The sequence below is a fragment of the Mauremys reevesii genome, linkage group 4, assembly GCF_016161935.1.
Source record: "Mauremys reevesii isolate NIE-2019 linkage group 4, ASM1616193v1, whole genome shotgun sequence".
Taxonomy (NCBI): domain Eukaryota; kingdom Metazoa; phylum Chordata; order Testudines; family Geoemydidae; genus Mauremys; species Mauremys reevesii.
The window spans coordinates 18,235,758-18,253,350 of record NC_052626.1 but is presented as its reverse complement, the minus strand read 5'-3'; the positions used below and the strand labels follow the sequence as shown (position 1 = coordinate 18,253,350).

The 17,593-nt window shown below is 47.4% G+C and overlaps 1 long non-coding RNA gene across 1 annotated transcript in view; it reads right to left on the bottom strand.

Moving 5' to 3' along the window:
• Positions 1-326: 326 nt before the first annotated feature.
• LOC120404689 overlaps positions 327-17,593 on the bottom strand; it is a 33,816-nt gene continuing 16,549 nt past the window's right edge. Inside the window, exons 3-4 of the long non-coding RNA XR_005598118.1 lie at positions 1,040-1,097; positions 327-365 (exon numbers count right to left, since the gene is read on the bottom strand). This is a non-coding gene — a long non-coding RNA (uncharacterized LOC120404689). The remainder of the gene's footprint in view (positions 366-1,039; positions 1,098-17,593) is intronic.

Sequence of the window (17,593 nt, the reverse complement as noted above, 5' to 3'; positions counted from 1 at the left end):
GCACTCTTGTGCTGTTTTGCGTTGTTAAAGGTCTACAAGCAGATTCCTGGTTCTTTGGTGGTTCTGGAGGAGGTGTCCTTGTAGCGCTGACTAAGCATTGTCAGAAAAGTTGCCCAGGCCTATGGGGGGTGGGGGGAACCATTTTACAAAACTGAACTTTACCAACTTTCGCCCCCACACCCATGTATTCACTTCAAATACAAAACCTCACAGAACAACCCAACCAATAAGCAAAATATATTTACCGGGCTTCATCCATCCATCAGTCACTGATGCTGGTGAATTTTCCCTTTCAGCTGTCTCGTTCCCTTTTCTTCTGAGCTTGTTTTCCCTCTGCTCTAAGGATCTCTCATGTTTCCACCGTACTGTGGAGCAAACAGCATTATTATAAAACACAGGAAACCGTCTTGTAAACTTCAAAACTAAATATTCATTAGGGGGGTTTTCTGTTTAAAAAGTCAGCGCTTTAAACCAAATCATCCAGTTCAGGCTGTACTAGAAACACGGGTTTTGAGTTTATTTCTACCACTTAAAACATAAAACAAAAAACAACAAACCACAAACAACAACAAAAACCTCAAAAACATTTTTTTAAAATACATCTCAATTTGCAGAATAAAAACCAAACTGCTTTTAAAATCCATTTTAAACCACATTTTGCACAGGAAAAAAACCCTGTTGGTTTGAAACAAACCAAGTACTTTTAAAACCCTACATCTATGCCTTGCCCAGACCCCTCTCACACACAAATTAGCAGCTTTAGAAACACACCAAACCAAGTTTGCCTCCATATATTGTTCAATAACCCCCACCCCCTCATGCATTTAAAAGTCAGTTGCAAAAAAGTTCCCTTTCACTAAGGGATCATGTGTTGCAGGCACATGCTTGTCCCGTTCCCCCCATGTGTGTTTGGGCCTTCAGGTTAAAGAACAAACAAAAATGTTAGTTACTATTACCACCAAATCCCTATACAAACTGTGCAATACCTACAGTTTTTTAAAACAATATTAAGCACAACTATAGTTAAAATGTTTTTTACCTTGGCCTGGTGGTGAACTGCAGCTTAAAGTTACTGGGTCCATGCTAAGCAGATGACGCTGCAATGAAGATAGGCACCATTATTTTCCTAAAACAGCCTGGGCAAGGAGTGGCATTATACAATATATAGTTTCAGAGTTCAAGCCAGCCAGCTGTACCTCTGTCTGCCATCCAGCAGCCTTTCAAGAAAGTTTCTGTTGAAAAGGACAGTCTCCAACAGACCTGAGGTTTTTATACCATTTTAGCCCATTGTTTCAAACAGACTTCAGCAGAGTAGCTAGCAGGTTAATTTAATCCCCACAGCTCTGAACTAATAGATCCTGAAGGACTTTAGGCACCCCTCCTGCAGCACCCCCTGTGGTGATCTGGGATGGGGGAACCAAGCTGTCTGCACAACAGGGCTTTTTTTTTTCTTTTTTCCTTTTTTCTATAAGTTAAAATAAATGTTTCTGTGGGGGCTTCTTAGAGTATTGAACAGTCCCCATTTCCAAGCGGGGGGGGCCTTTGCAGAGATCAATGAATGTCTTGGGGCTTGGGTTTTTTTTTTTTTAAACACGTTTCTTTCATGCTTAAAGTTTGGGGTGGAGGTGTTTTCTAGAAAGAATGACCCAGAGCATTCAACCAACTCCAGGGCCATATTTAATCTGTCCAATAGTATTCCACCAACTCCTGGGGTCATATTGAAACTGTCTAATTGAGTTCTGCCAACTCCAACAGTTATATTGAAACTGTCCAATGGCATCTGTGAATTCCTGAGGTTTTATTTCATTTCATATTAATCAGAACTCACCATCCCACCCCCACCCACCCCCATCAAATTTAACCCTATGGCAGCAAGGGTAAGTAATCGCAGTCACCCTGTCTATTCAGTGGGGGGGGGGGGGTTAAACCCACCCAGTTCAACAGGATAAGTCAACTCTATTGTACACAAACACAGGTCTGAACAGCCTGTTTGTTTTACTGTAAGCACATTTCTTAGGATTTTCCCCCCACCCACAACATACATTTCAGCTTTTTGCTCTAAATGGGTCACTTTTACACACAAAACCCACAAGCACTAGGTTCTCACACACAATTGATTTTTGATTGAAAAGACATACAGCTCCTTGAAACCAAACCAAGACGCTTCATTAACACTTCTAGCTCACTTAAGGGCCAAAGGCCTTCGAACAGAAACACAGATAGTCACAAAGCTCTTTTCAATAGGGTTTTTTATTTTTAATTTACAGCTACCAAGTTTTCTATCGTGTGTTTGTCCCCTCACCATTCTCTAGCTGAATCCTTTTAGATTTCTTACAAATAGTCTTTTCCTTAAGCAGGGATCTGTAACTTTTTGTGCAGACTAGACGGCCAATATCACGCCGTGTCGTGGAAAAACGACCCCGCGTTGTGTTTGGATCAGAATCACCCGAGGCCCCTTTATTACGAGCATGCCGGGGGGGGGGAGGGCAGCAAACTGTCATCCCCCTGAATAGAGATTTTTCAACAGGTTTTATAGCAAAAACCCACAATTCGTGATGCACACGTCCTTGTTCACATGATTGCCATAACTGGAGAAATGCTGTGCAAGTGAGTGGAGACCCTGACTGTGTTTTAAAGAAAATGAACCAGAAGGTGCCTGCAATTTTTCCACCCCAGCTGTAAGCAGGTTATTTTCTTTAAAACACAGTCAGGGGCTCCACTCAATTGCACAGCATTGAACAAGGTTCCCCCTTGCGCTAAATGTTCTTGGCTTAGGCACAGACATTGCACAGCAGAACCTCTGGCAATAACGGTGTTTAATCAGCTTTCCAACCCCAGCTCAGCACATAGGCCCCGGAGCTTGCAGTTGATATCTATGACACGTCCCTTGCATTCTTTACAAAGCTTTTCCCTCAGGCAGTGCTTAAGGGCAGCATAAACAGCAACACATACAATAGTCCACGTGACTTTTTTACGCTCACGATGTGGCACTGGCTCAGTTAGTTCTATGCCAAGCCTCCTCTGAAACACCTCATGGCCATCATCCTCAGAGTCCTCTCCAACAACTTGTATCGGTGTTGAGCAAAACCAAGGTGGGCCCGGTTATCTTCCCTGCTTGATGCAACGCTGTCCAGGGTTTCTAGGCCGTCTAGAAAGGCATCATTGAGCTGTTGATTTTCATAACAGAAACAGTGTAAGCAGCCCACTGCTTGTTTTTAGATTTACACAACCCCCGGTTCCTTACCCATTATTGCTTCTTAATGGGTAAGGAACCGGGGGTTGTGTAAATCTAAAAACAAGCAGTGGGCTGCTTACACTGTTTCTGTTATGAAAATCAACAGCTCAATGATGCCTTTCTAGACGGCGATTGCTTCTTAATCATTCATTTACCTGTGTGACGTCTTTTCTGTTCACCTTCTCCACCGGTGACACCCCTGAGCCTCAATCGCATTCCACCTCTAAGCGGGTGGACAAAGAGAGGCCACCATGCTCGTTGGGCTGTCTCACAAGCAGTTGGGTTTGGGGTTCCGGTTCCGGTTTATCCATCAATGGCTGGGCCAAAGGGCTCCCCTCAGTCGCTCCCTCCTCCTGCTCGGGACTGTCGCTGATGTAGCGCTTTCTCCGCGGATGGTCAAAGACCCTCGGGGCGAAGACAGAGTCTGAAGTTCTCACGGGGGTGGTGAAGGAGTCCAGGTTTCCTCTCAGCAGCCTTTCCACAATTTCTAAACCATGTGTCCTTGGTAAGAGATGGCCTCATCTGTCCGGTGCTGGGACTTATGGGGTAATGGTGCTGCACTCTGATTGGCAGAGGGCCTTGGGAGGAGTTCTTAGTGGGGTCATACGGCCCACTTCCGGATGGGTCACCCTGCCCCAGAACTCGCCCTGATTGGTCAAAATCTCCTCTTAGGGTAGTCCTATCGGGTCAAACCCATCCTAATTGGTAGATGGCGGTCGGAGGAGTTCTTAGAGGGGTCACACGACCCACTTCTGGATGGGTCACCCCACCTCAGAACTCACCCTGACTGGTCAAATCTCCTCTCAGGGTGATTCTTCTGGGATGAAACCCATCCTGATTGGTAGAGAGTGGTGGGAGGAGTTCTTAGAGGGGTCACATGACACACCTTGCTTCCAGTCATGTGGCCACCTTGACCCCGGAGTTAAAACCCCCCATGGGGCGGGACTTCCGGTGACAGGTGGGAGGGAATAAGGGGGCAACGGGTAGGGCTTGGGAGGGTCAAGGGGAGGGGTTAGGGTTTGATTGATGGTGGCGTTCCTGATAAATACCAAGATTACATGTATACCGTGGAAAGAAATGTGGACTCGTTACCTCTGGACTGGGACTATGACTGCCCTGTTGCCATACCACCTTGGCTGAAAGCTGCTTTTCCCTGTATTTACGCATTGTTGGGGCCAGAATTAGTGGATCTCCCTGCGTACAGTCATGAGAACGGGTCCTAAGAGCAGGCCCTTTTGCGGAAGAAGAAATGTGGGACTCTGCTACGCCTCTCTTTAGACAATCAGCTCCTGAACAAAGTGATCATTTGAAACCATTACCCTCTGTTGTGAATCCCACAATTGTTGGCTCACAGGAAATCTCCAAAGGGTTTCATCAAACTTCCTCTGCAAGGATTTCCAATCTAAGGCTCGTTCGGGCAAGGGACAAATGGAAGACAGATTTCAAAACACACGATGGACATTTTAACGGTCTGATATGCTATTTGAGCTAACTAACGGTCCCCTGACCTTGAAACACTTAATCAGTGATGTATTTGGGGACAGTGTCATCTATTGGAGTGACATACGTCTCTTTTTGGAGAACCCAGAGCAGCACACGCAGCACATCCGAACCTGGAGAGGTTTCGGCTGCATGGTTTCAACGCAGAATTGGAAAAGCGGAACCTCCAGCCAACTCTCCATAGAGTTTTGGGGGTACATCCTCTCCCCAGAAGATGTTATGATTGATCCAAATAAGGTGGAAGCCATTGATAAATGGGGCGAAGTTGGAAGTCCTCAAGAAGTGCAGTGCTTCCTAGACTTCACTCATCCTGTGAAATCGAGACATGCTGGCTCTCAGTGAAGCTTAGTCGGAAAACCACGCACCCCACACAGAGGTTGGAACCACCCACTCCCAGGTTGTCCTGAGGAGCCATGATTTCTCCAGGAGCTGGGTAAAGGGACAAATTTCCAATCTAAGGCTCGATTGGGCAAGGGACAAATGGAAGACAGATTTCAAAACACACGATGGACATTTTAACGGTCTGATATGCTATTTGAGCTAACTAACGGTCCCCTGACCTTGAAACACTTACTCAGTGATGTATTTGGGGACAGTGTCATCTATTGGGGTGACATACGTCTCTTTTAGGAGAACCCAGAGCAGCACGCGCAGCACATCCGAACCTGGAGAGGTTTCGGTTGCATGGTTTCAACGCAGAATTGGAAAAGCGGAACCTCCAGCCAACTCTCCACAGAGTTTTGGGGGTACATCCTCTCCCCAGAAGATGTTATGATTGATCCAAATAAGGTGGAAGCCATTGATAAATGGGGCGAAGTTGGAAGTCCTCAAGAAGTGCAGCGCCTCCTAGACTTCACTCATCCTGTGAAATCGAGACATGCTGGCTCTCAGTGAAGCTTAAACGGAAAACCACGCACCCCACACAGAGGTTGGAACCACCCACTCCCAGGTTGTCCTGAGGAGCCATGATTTCTCCAGGAGCTGGGTAAAGGGACAAATTTCCAATCTAAGGCTCGTTTGGGCAAGGGACAAATGGAAGACAGATTTCAAAACACATGATGGACATTGTAACGGTCTGATATGCTATTTGAGCTAACTAACGGTCCCCTGACCTTGAAACACTTAATCAGTGATGTATTTGGGGACAGTGTCATCTATTGGGGTGACATACGTCTCTTTTAGGAGAACCCAGAGCAGCACACGCAGCACATCCGAACCTGGAGAGGTTTCGGCTGCATGGTTTCAACGCAGAATTGGAAAAGCGGAACCTCCAGCCAACTCTCCATAGAGTTTTGGGGGTACATCCTCTCCCCAGAAGATGTTATGATTGATCCAAATAAGGTGGAAGCCATTGATAAATGGGGCGAAGTTGGAAGTCCTCAAGAAGTGCAGTGCTTCCTAGACTTCACTCATCCTGTGAAATCGAGACATGCTGGCTCTCAGTGAAGCTTAGTCGGAAAACCACGCACCCCACACAGAGGTTGGAACCACCCACTCCCAGGTTGTCCTGAGGAGCCATGATTTCTCCAGGAGCTGGGTAAAGGGACAAATTTCCAATCTAAGGCTCGTTTGGGCAAGGGACAAATGGAAGACAGATTTCAAAACACACGATGGACATTTTAACGGTCTGATATGCTATTTGAGCTAACTAACGGTCCCCTGACCTTGAAACACTTACTCAGTGATGTATTTGGGGACAGTGTCATCTATTGGGGTGACATACGTCTCTTTTAGGAGAACCCAGAGCAGCACACGCAGCACATCCGAACCTGGAGAGCTTTCGGTTGCATGGTTTCAACGCAGAATTGGAAAAGCGGAACCTCCAGCCAACTCTCCACAGAGTTTTGGGGGTACATCCTCTCCCCAGAAGATGTTATGATTGATCCAAATAAGGTGGAAGCCATTGATAAATGGGGCGAAGTTGGAAGTCCTCAAGAAGTGCAGCGCCTCCTAGACTTCACTCATCCTGTGAAATCGAGACATGCTGGCTCTCAGTGAAGCTTAAACGGAAAACCACGCACCCCACACAGAGGTTGGAACCACCCACTCCCAGGTTGTCCTGAGGAGCCATGATTTCTCCAGGAGCTGGGTAAAGGGACAAATTTCCAATCTAAGGCTCGTTTGGGCAAGGGACAAATGGAAGACAGATTTCAAAACACACGATGGACATTTTAACGGTCTGATATGCTATTTGAGCTAACTAACGGTCCCCTGACCTTGAAACACTTAATCAGTGATGTATTTGGGGACAGTGTCATCTATTGGGGTGACATACGTCTCTTTTAGGAGAACCCAGAGCAGCACACGCAGCACATCCGAACCTGGAGAGGTTTCGCTGCATGGTTTCAACGCAGAATTGGAAAAGCGGAACCTCCAGCCAACTCTCCACAGAGTTTTGGGGGTACATCCTCTCCCCAGAAGATGTTATGATTGATCCAAATAAGGTGGAAGCCATTGATAAATGGGGCGAAGTTGGAAGTCCTCAAGAAGTTCAGCGCCTCCTAGACTTCACTCATCCTGTGAAATCGAGACATGCTGGCTCTCAGTGAAGCTTAGTCGGAAAACCACGCACCCCACACAGAGGTTGGAACCACCCACTCCCAGGTTGTCCTGAGGAGCCATGATTTCTCCAGGAGCTGGGTAAAGGGACAAATTTCCAATCTAAGGCTCGTTTGGGCAAGGGACAAATGGAAGACAGATTTCAAAACACACGATGGACATTTTAATGGTCTGATATGCTATTTGAGCTAACTAACGGTCCCCTGACCTTGAAACACTTAATCAGTGATGTATTTGGGGACAGTGTCATCTATTGGGGTGACATACGTCTCTTTTTGGAGAACCCAGTACAGCACGCGCAGCACATCCGAACCTGGAGAGGTTTCGGCTGCATGGTTTCAACGCAGAATTGGAAAAGCGGAACCTCCAGCCAACTCTCCACAGAGTTTTGGGGGTACATCCTCTCCCCAGAAGATGTTATGATTGATCCAAATCAGGAGGAAGCCATTGATAAATGGGGCGAAGTTGGAAGTACTCAAAAAGTGCAGCGCTTCCTAGACTTCACTCATCCTGTGAAATCGAGACATGCTGGCTCTCAGTGAAGCTTAAACGGAAAACCACGCACCCCACACAGAGGTTGGAACCACCCACTCCCAGGTTGTCCTGAGGAGCCATGATTTCTCCAGGAGCTGGGTAAAGGGACAAATTTCCAATCTAAGGCTCGTTTGGGCAAGGGACAAATGGAAGACAGATTTCAAAACACATGATGGACATTTTAACGGTCTGATATGCTATTTGAGCTAACTAACGGTCCCCTGACCTTGAAACACTTAATCAGTGATGTATTTGGGGACAGTGTCATCTATTGGGGTGACATACGTCTCTTTTTGGAGAACCCAGAGCAGCACGCGCAGCACATCCGAACCTGGAGAGGTTTCGCTGCATGGTTTCAACGCAGAATTGGAAAAGCGGAACCTCCAGCCAACTCTCCACAGAGTTTTGGGGGTACATCCTCTCCCCAGAAGATGTTATAATTGATCCAAATAAGGTGGAAGCCATTGATAAATGGGGCGAAGTTGGAAGTCCTCAAGAAGTGCAGCGCTTCCTAGACTTCACTCATCCTGTGAAATCGAGACATGCTGGCTCTCAGTGAAGCTTAAACGGAAAACCATGCACCCCACAAAGAGGTTGGAACCACCGACTCCCAGGTTGTCCTGAGGAGCCATGATTTCTCCAGGAGCTGGGTAAAGGGACAAATTTCCAATCTAAGGCTCGTTTGGGCAAGGGACAAATGGAAGACAGATTTCAAAACAGACGATGGACACTTTAACGGTCTGATATGCTATTTGAGCTAACTAACGGTCCCCTGACCTTGAAACACTTAATCAGTGATGTATTTGGGGACACTGTCATCTATTGGGGTGACATACGTCTCTTTTTGGAGAACCCAGAGCAGCACGCGCAGCACATCCGAACCTGGAGAGGTTTCGGCTGCATGGTTTCAACGCAGAATTTGAAAAGCGGAACCTCCAGCCAACTCTCCACAGCGTTTTGAGGGTACATCCTCTCCCCAGAAGATGTTATGATTGATCCAAATAAGGAGGAAGCCATTGATAAATGGGGCGAAGTTGGAAGTCCTCAAGAAGTCCAGCGCTTCCTAGACTTCACTCATCCTGTGAAATCGAGACATGCTGGCTCTCAGTGAAGCTTAAACGGAAAACCACGCACCCCACACAGAGGTTGGAACCACCCACTCCCAGGATGTCCTGAGGAGCCATGATTTCTCCAGGAGCTTGGTAAAGGGACAAATTTCCAATCTAAGGCTCGTTTGGGCAAGGGACAAATGGAAGACAGATTTCAAAAGACACGATGGACATTTTAACGGTCTGATATGCTATTTGAGCTAACTAACGGTCCCCTGACCTTGAAACACTTAATCAGTGATGTATTTGGGGACAGTGTCATCTATTGTGGCGAGATACGTCTCATTTTGGAGAACCCAGAGCAGCACGCGCAACACATCCGAACCTGGAGAGGTTTCGGCTGCATGGTTTCAACGCAGAATTGGAAAAGCGGAACCTCCAGCCAACTCTCCACAGAGTTTTGGGGGTACATCCTCTCCCCAGAAGATGTTATGATTGATCCAAATAAGGTGGAAGCCATTGATAAATGGGGCGAAGTTGGAAGTCCTCAAGAAGTGCAGCGCTTCCTAGACTTCACTCATCCTGTGAAATCGAGACATGCTGGCTCTCAGTGAAGCTTAGACGGAAAACCACGCACCCCACACAGAGGTTGGAACCACCCACTCCCAGGTTGTCCTGAGGAGCCATGATTTCTCCAGGAGCTGGGTAAAGGGACAAATTTCCAATCTAAGGCTCGTTTGGGCAAGGGACAAATGGAAGACAGCTTTCAAAACACACGATGGACATTTTAACGGTCTGATATTGTATTTGAGCTAACTAACGGTCCCCTGACCTTGAAACACTTAATCAGTGATGTATTTGGGGACAGTGTCATCTATTGGGGTGACATACGTCTCTTTTTGGAGAACCCAGAGCAGCACGCGCAGCACATCCGAACCTGGAGAGGTTTCGGCTGCATGGTTTCAACGCCGAATTGGAAAAGCGGAACCTCCAGCCAACCCTCCACAGAGTTTTGAGGGTACATCCTCTCCCCAGAAGATGTTATGATTGATCCAAATAAGGAGGAAGCCATTGATAAATGGGGCAAAGTTGGAAGTCCTCAAGAAGTCCAGCGCTTCCTAGACTTCACTCATCCTGTGAAATCGAGACATGCTGGCTCTCAGTGAAGCTTAAACGGAAAACCACGCACCCCACACAGAGGTTGGAACCACCCACTCCCAGGTTGTCCCGAGGAGCCATGATTTCTCCAGGAGCTGGGTAAAGGGACAAATTTCCAATCTAAGGCTCGTTTGGGCAAGGGACAAATGGAAGACAGATTTCAAAACACACGATGGACATTTTAACGGTCTGATATGCTATTTGAGCTAACTAACGGTCCCCTGACCTTGAAACACTTAATCAGTGATGTATTTGGGGACAGTGTCATCTATTGGGGTGACATACGTCTCTTTTTGGAGAACCCAGAGCAGCACGCGCAGCACATCCGAACCTGGAGAGGTTTCGGCTGCATGGTTTCAACACAGAATTGGAAAAGCGGAACCTCCAGCCAACTCTCCACAGAGCTTTGGGGGTACATCCTCTCCCCAGAAGATGTTATGATTGATCCAAATAAGGTGGAAGCCATTGATAAATGGGGCGAAGTTGGAAGTCCTCAAGAAGTGCAGCGCTTCCTAGACTTCACTCATCCTGTGAAATCGAGACATGCTGGCTCTCAGTGAAGCTTAGTCGGAAAACCACGCACCCCACACAGAGGTTGGAACCACCCACTCCCAGGTTGTCCTGAGGAGCCATGATTTCTCCAGGAGCTGGGTAAAGGGACAAATTTCCAATCTAAGGCTCGTTTGGGCAAGGGACAAATGGAAGACAGATTTCAAAACACACGATGGACATTTTAACGGTCTGATATGCTATTTGAGCTAACTAACGGTCCCCTGACCTTGAAACACTTAATCAGTGATGTATTTGGGGACAGTGTCATCTATTGGGGTGACATACGTCTCTTTTTGGAGAACCCAGAGCAGCACGCGCAGCACATCCGAACCTGGAGAGGTTTCGGCTGCATGGTTTCAACGCAGAATTGGAAAAGCGGAACCTCCAGCCAACTCTCCACAGAGCTTTGGGGGTACATCCTCTCCCCAGAAGATGTTATGATTGATCCAAATAAGGTGGAAGCCATTGATAAATGGGGCGAAGTTGGAAGTCCTCAAGAAGTGCAGCGCCTCCTAGACTTCACTCATCCTGTGAAATCGAGACATGCTGGCTCTCAGTGAAGCTTAGTCGGAAAACCACGAACCCCACACAGAGGTTGGAACCACCCACTCCCAGGTTGTCCTGAGGAGCCATGATTTCTCCAGGAGCTGGGTAAAGGGACAAATTTCCAATCTAAGGCTCGTTTGGGCAAGGGACAAATGGAAGACAGATTTCAAAACACACGATGGACATTTTAATGGTCTGATATGCTATTTGAACTAACTAACGGTCCCCTGACCTTGAGACACTTAATCAGTGATGTATTTGGGGACAGTGTCATCTATTGGGGTGACATACGTCTCTTTTTGGAGAACCCAGAGCAGCACGCGCAACACATCCGAACCTGGAGAGGTTTCGGCTGCATGGTTTCAACGCAGAATTGGAAAAGCGGAACCTCCAGCCAACTCTCCACAGAGTTTTGGGGGTACATCCTCTCCCCAGAAGATGTTATGATTGATCCAAATAAGGTGGAAGCCATTGATAAATGGGGCGAAGTTGGAAGTCCTCAAGAAGTGCAGCGCTTCCTAGACTTCACTCATCCTGTGAAATCGAGACATGCTGGCTCTCAGTGAAGCTTAGACGGAAAACCACGCACCCCACACAGAGGTTGGAACCACCCACTCCCAGGTTGTCCTGAGGAGCCATGATTTCTCCAGGAGCTGGGTAAAGGGACAAATTTCCAATCTAAGGCTCGTTTGGGCAAGGGACAAATGGAAGACAGCTTTCAAAACACACGATGGACATTTTAACGGTCTGATATTGTATTTGAGCTAACTAACGGTCCCCTGACCTTGAAACACTTAATCAGTGATGTATTTGGGGACAGTGTCATCTATTGGGGTGACATACGTCTCTTTTTGGAGAACCCAGAGCAGCACGCGCAGCACATCCGAACCTGGAGAGGTTTCGGCTGCATGGTTTCAACGCAGAATTGGAAAAGCGGAACCTCCAGCCAACTCTCCACAGAGTTTTGAGGGTACATCCTCTCCCCAGAAAATGTTATGATTGATCCAAATAAGGAGGAAGCCATTGATAAATGGGGCAAAGTTGGAAGTCCTCAAGAAGTCCAGCGCTTCCTAGACTTCACTCATCCTGTGAAATCGAGACATGCTGGCTCTCAGTGAAGCTTAAACGGAAAACCACGCACCCCACACAGAGGTTGGAACCACCCACTCCCAGGTTGTCCTGAGGAGCCATGATTTCTCCAGGAGCTGGGTAAAGGGACAAATTTCCAATCTAAGGCTCGTTTGGGCAAGGGACAAATGGAAGACAGATTTCAAAACACACGATGGACATTTTAACGGTCTGATATGCTATTTGAGCTAACTAACGGTCCCCTGACCTTGAAACACTTAATCAGTGATGTATTTGGGGACAGTGTCATCTATTGGGGTGACATACGTCTCTTTTTGGAGAACCCAGAGCAGCACGCGCAGCACATCCGAACCTGGAGAGGTTTCGGCTGCATGGTTTCAACTCAGAATTGGAAAAGCGGAACCTCCAGCCAACTCTCCACAGAGTTTTGGGGGTACATCCTCTCCCCAGAAGATGTTATGATTGATCCAAATAAGGTGGAAGCCATTGATAAATGGGGCGAAGTTGGAAGTCCTCAAGAAGTGCAGCGCCTCCTAGACTTCACTCATCCTGTGAAATCGAGACATGCTGGCTCTCAGTGAAGCTTAGTCGGAAAACCACGCACCCCACACAGAGGATGGAACCACCCACTCCCAGGTTGTCCTGAGGAGCCATGATTTCTCCAGGAGGTGGGTAAAGGGACAAATTTCCAATCTAAGGCTCGTTTGGGCAAGGGACAAATGGAAGACAGATTTCAAAACACACGATGGACATTTTAACGGTCTGATATGCTATTAGAGCTAACTAACGGTCCCCTGACCTTGAAACACTTAATCAGTGATGTATTTGGGGACAGTGTCATCTATTGGGGTGACATACGTCTCTTTTTGGAGAACCCAGAACAGCACGCGCAGCACATCCGAACCTGGAGAGGTTTCGGCTGCATGGTTTCAACGCAGAATTGGAAAAGCGGAACCTCCAGCCAACTCTCCACAGAGTTTTGGGGGTACATCCTCTCCCCAGAAGATGTTATGATTGATCCAAATCAGGAGGAAGCCATTGATAAATGGGGCGAAGTTGGAAGTACTCAAAAAGTGCAGCGCTTCCTAGACTTCACTCATCCTGTGAAATCGAGACATGCTGGCTCTCAGTGAAGCTTAAACGGAAAACCACGCACCCCACACAGAGGTTGGAACCACCCACTCCCAGGTTGTCCTGAGGAGCCATGATTTCTCCAGGAGCTGGGTAAAGGGACAAATTTCCAATCTAAGGCTCGTTTGGGCAAGGGACAAATGGAAGACAGATTTCAAAACACATGATCAACATTTTAACGTTCTGATATGCTATTTGAGCTAACTAACGGTCCCCTGACCTTGAAACACTTAATCAGTGATGTATTTGGGGACAGTGTCATCTATTGGGGTGACATACGTCTCTTTTTGGAGAACCCAGAGCAGCACGCGCACCACATCCGAACCTGGAGAGGTTTCGGTTGCATGGTTTCAACGCAGAATTGGAAAAGCGGAACCTCCAGCCAACTCTCCACAGAGTTTTGGGGGTACATCCTCTCCCCAGAAGATGTTATAATTGATCCAAATAAGGTGGAAGCCATTGATAAATGGGGCGAAGTTGGAAGTCCTCAAGAAGTGCAGCGCTTCCTAGACTTCACTCATCCTGTGAAATCGAGACATGCTGGCTCTCAGTGAAGCTTAAACGGAAAACCATGCACCCCACACAGAGGTTGGAACCACCCACTCCCAGGTTGTCCTGAGGAGCCATGATTTCTCCAGGAGCTGGGTAAAGGGACAAATTTCCAATCTAAGGCTCGTTTGGGCAAGGGACAAATGGAAGACAGATTTCAAAACAGACGATGGACACTTTAACGGTCTGATATGCTATTTGAGCTAACTAACGGTCCCCTGACCTTGAAACACTTAATCAGTGATGTATTTGGGGACACTGTCATCTATTGGGGTGACATACGTCTCTTTTTGGAGAACCCAGAGCAGCACGCGCAGCACATCCGAACCTGGAGAGGTTTCGGCTGCATGGTTTCAACGCAGAATTGGAAAAGTGGAACCTCCAGCCAACTCTCCACAGAGTTTTGGGGGTACATCCTCTCCCCAGAAGATGTTATGATTGATCCAAATAAGGTGGAAGCCATTGATAAATGGGGCGAAGTTGGAAGTCCTCAAGAAGTGCAGCGCTTCCTAGACTTCACTCATCCTGTGAAATCGAGACATGCTGGCTCTCAGTGAAGCTTAAACGGAAAACCATGCACCCCACACAGAGGTTGGAACCACCCACTCCCAGGTTGTCCTGAGGAGCCATGATTTCTCCAGTAGCTGGGTAAAGGGACAAATTTCCAATCTAAGGCTCGTTTAGGCAAGGGACAAATGGAAGACAGATTTCAAAACAGACGATGGACACTTTAACGGTCTGATATGCTATTTGAGCTAACTAACGGTCCCCTGACCTTGAAACACTTAATCAGTGATGTATTTGGGGACACTGTCATCTATTGGGGTGACATATGTCTCTTTTTGGAGAACCCAGAGCAGCACGCGCAGCACATCCGAACCTGGAGAGGTTTCGGCTGCATGGTTTCAACGCCGAATTGGAAAAGCGGAACCTCCAGCCAACCCTCCACAGAGTTTTGAGGGTACATCCTCTCCCCAGAAGATGTTATGATTGATCCAAATAAGGAGGAAGCCATTGATAAATGGGGCAAAGTTGGAGGTCCTCAAGAAGTCCAGCGCTTCCTAGACTTCACTCATCCTGTGAAATCGAGACATGCTGGCTCTCAGTGAAGCTTAAACGGAAAACCACGCACCCCACACAGAGGTTGGAACCACCCACTCCCAGGTTGTCCTGAGGAGCCATGATTTCTCCAGGAGCTGGGTAAAGGGACAAATTTCCAATCTAAGGCCTGTTTGGGCAAGGGACAAATGGAAGACAGATTTCAAAACACACGATGGACATTTTAACGGTCTGATATGCTATTTGAGCTAACTAACGGTCCCCTGACCTTGAAACACTTAATCAGTGATGTATTTGGGGACAGTGTCATCTATTGGGGTGACATACGTCTCTTTTTGGAGAACCCAGAGCAGCACGCGCAGCACATCCGAACCTGGAGAGGTTTCGGTTGCATGGTTTCAACGCAGAATTGGAAAAGCGGAACCTCCAGCCAACTCTCCACAGAGTTTTGGGGGTACATCCTCTCCCCAGAAAATGTTATGATTGATCCAAATAAGGTGGAAGCCATTGATAAATGGGGCGAAGTTGGAAGTCCTCAAGAAGTGCAGCGCTTCCTAGACTTCACTCATCCTGTGAAATCGAGACATGCTGGCTCTCAGTGAAGCTTAGTCGGAAAACCACGCACCCCACACAGAGGTTGGAACCACCCACTCCCAGGTTGTCCTGAGGAGCCATGATTTCTCCAGGAGCTGGGTAAAGGGACAAATTTCCAATCTAAGGCTCGTTTGGGCAAGGGACAAATGGAGGACAGATTTCAAAACACACAATGGACATTTTAAGGGTCTGATATGCTATTTGAGTTAACTAACGGTCCCTGATCTTGAAACACTTTATCAGTGATGTATTTGGGGACAGTGTCATCTATTGGGGTGACATACGTCTCTTTTTGGAGAACCCAGAGCAGCACGCGCAGCACATCCGAACCTGGAGAGGTTTCGGCTGCATGGTTTCAACGCAGAATTGGAAAAGCGGAACCTCCAGCCAACTCTCCACAGAGTTTTGAGGGTACATCCTCTCCCCAGAAGATGTTATGATTGATCCAAATAAGGAGGAATCCATTGATAAATGGGGCGAAATTGGAAGTCCTCAAGAAGTCCAGCGCTTCCTAGACTTCACTCATCCTGTGAAATCGAGACATGCTGGCTCTCAGTGAAGCTTAAACGGAAAATCACGCACCCCACACAGAGGTTGGAACCACCCACTCCCAGGTTGTCCTGAGGAGCCATGATTTCTCCAGGAGCTTGGTAAAGGGACAAATTTCCAATCTAAGGCTCGTTTGGGCAAGGGACAAATGGAAGACAGATTTCAAAACACACGATGGACATTTTAACGGTCTGATATTGTATTTGAGCTAACTAACGGTCCCCTGACCTTGAAACACTTAATCAGTGATGTATTTGGGGACAGTGTCATCTATTGGGGTGACATACGTCTCTTTTTGGAGAACCCAGAACAGCACGCGCAGCACATCCGAACCTGGAGAGGTTTCGGCTGCATGGTTTCAACGCAGAATTGGAAAAGCGGAACCTCCAGCCAACTCTCCACAGAGTTTTGGGGGTACATCCTCTCCCCAGAAGATGTTATGATTGATCCAAATAAGGTGGAAGCCATTGATAAATGGGGCGAAGTTGGAAGTCCTCAAGAAGTTCAGCGCCTCCTAGACTTCACTCATCCTGTGAAATCGAGACATGCTGGCTCTCAGTGAAGCTTAGTCGGAAAACCACGCACCCCACACAGAGGTTGGAACCACCCACTCCCAGGTTGTCCTGAGGAGCCATGATTTCTCCAGGAGCTGGGTAAAGGGACAAATTTCCAATCTAAGGCCTGTTTGGGCAAGGGACAAATGGAAGACAGATTTCAAAACACACGATGGACATTTTAACGGTCTGATATGCTATTTGAGCTAACTAACGGTCCCCTGACCTTGAAACACTTAATCAGTGATGTATTTGGGAAGAGTGTCATCTATTGGGGTGGCATACGTCTCTTTTTGGAGAACCCAGAGCAGCACGCGCAACACATCCGAACCTGGAGAGGTTTCGGCTGCATGGTTTCAACGCAGAATTGGAAAAGCGGAACCTCCAGCCAACTCTCCACAGAGTTTTGGGGGTACATCCTCCCCAGAAGATGTTATGATTGATCCAAATAAGGTGGAAGCCATTGATAAATGGGGCGAAGTTGGAAGTCCTCAAGAAGTGCAGCGCTTCCTAGACTTCACTCATCCTGTGAAATCGAGACATGCTGGCTCTCAGTGAAGCTTAAACGGAAAACCACGCACCCCACACAGAGGTTGGAACCACCCACTCCCAGGTTGTCCTGAGGAGCCATGATTTCTCCAGGAGCTTGGTAAAGGGACAAATTTCCAATCTAAGGCTCGTTTGGGCAAGGGACAAATGGAAGACAGATTTCAAAACACACGATGGACATTTTAACGGTCTGATATGCTATTTGAGCTAACTAACGGTCCCCTGACCTTGAAACACTTAATCAGTGATGTATTTGGGGACAGTGTCATCTATTGGGGTGACATACGTCTCTTTTTGGAGAACCCAGAGCAGCACGCGCAACACATCCGAACCTGGAGAGGTTTCGGCTGCATGGTTTCAACGCAGAATTGGAAAAGCGGAACCTC